The sequence below is a fragment of the Cornus florida genome, unplaced genomic scaffold, assembly GCF_030987335.1.
Source record: "Cornus florida cultivar Cherokee Brave unplaced genomic scaffold, ASM3098733v1 CherokeeBrave_3.0.0_Hap2_Chr06, whole genome shotgun sequence".
In the NCBI taxonomy this organism is placed as follows: domain Eukaryota; kingdom Viridiplantae; phylum Streptophyta; class Magnoliopsida; order Cornales; family Cornaceae; genus Cornus; species Cornus florida.
The window spans coordinates 56,652,766-56,654,295 of NW_026775576.1; the positions used below are offsets into that span (position 1 = coordinate 56,652,766).

General features: G+C 40.4%; 1 pseudogene; it reads right to left on the reverse strand.

The window, feature by feature from the left end:
• Positions 1-518: 518 nt before the first annotated feature.
• Positions 519-1,267, reverse strand: LOC132314872 (heat shock 70 kDa protein 4-like; annotated as a pseudogene).
• Between the last annotated feature and the right edge of the window lie 263 nt (positions 1,268-1,530).

Consider the following 1,530-nt stretch of genomic DNA (forward strand, 5'->3'; position numbering starts at 1 on the left):
CCCTTCTATGTCCTACTGTTCTTTCTGTATTCAACACACCAGAAATTGCACATCAAACCAAACCATAACAGACGGCAAAATAACATAATATTTTTGGCAGAAACAGCCTCCTATACTAGAATTGTAAAAATCTGAGATCTGTATATAAGGCTAAATTTAACTTATTTTGTGTCAACCAATCATTTGTAATGCTGAATGATTTACAAGTTACAGTATTTACAATCAAAGAAATATATGATATAATCATAAAACTGATTGATGCCTTTTCCAATACAATGCCTTTGCGGATAATGAGTGTCATTGTTAAAATCTGAACCATCATTGATGGCATTTTACTATCTAGTAAAAATACCTACAAGGATCTGGGTTGACAGGCTTGTCTCCATTAAAATAGCTCCATCAACAAGAAAATAATATAGACTTCCCACCAGTGATATCCCTCAAAACAACCACTACCCAAAACATCAAACAGCAAATAATATAAAGTGTAATGATTTCAAAAAAATACTAACTAGTACTTAATCAACCTCTTCAATCTTAGGGCCAGCACCACTTCCACCGGTCAAGGGTCCATCTTCAGCCATGCCACCGGCCATGTCGGGTCTGCCACCCGCCTAGTACATCTTGGCAATGATGGGGTTGCAGATGCTCTCAATCTCCTTCATCTTGTCGTCAAACTCATCTGCCTCTCCAAGCTGGTTTCCTTCCAACCACTGAATGGCCTCGTCAATCAAATCCTCAATTTTCTTCTTGTCTTCCGGTGAGAGATTAGAACTGATCTTTTGATCCTTCACAGTGTTCCTGATGTTATGGGCGTAATTCTCCAAAGCGTTCTTGGCCTCCACCTTTTTCTTGTGCTCCTCATTTTCAGACTTGTACTTCTCAGCCTCCTGAACCATCTTCTGAATATCTTCGTTCGACAACCTCCCCTTCTCATTGGTGATAGTGATCTTGTTCTTTTGACCAATTGTTTTGTCCTCAGCTGAGACATTCAAGATACCATTGGCATCAATGTCAAAGCAGATGGTGATTTGCGGAACACCTCTAGGGGGCAGGAGGAATGCCAGAGAGCTCGAATTTGCCCAACAAGCAGCCGTCTCTTGTTCTTGCTCTCTCTCCCTCATACACTTGGATCAGCACACCGGGCTGGTTATCAGAGTAGGTAGAGAACACCTGCTCCTTCTTGGTAAGAATTGTAGTGTTTCTTGGAATCAAAACAGTCATGACTCCTCCAGCAGTTTCCAAACCTTAGGACAGAGGGGTTACATCCAACAGCGATAGGTCCTGGACCTTGTCAAAAATTATATTAGAAGTCGAGGAAATTACATCTTATAAGCCTTGCTGGATTAAGAATCAAAATGAGGTTCCTTGAGGTGAATGGTAGCTTGTTGGCTGATGGAGGTGATGTTAGAATCATCAAAATAAAAAAAACTACTTATTAACCACAAGTAAGCTGATTAAGTGCAGACACTTGAAATTAACGTGCTTAACTACAAATCACGTAATAAGTCGTGCTTCGCGCTGTACAAA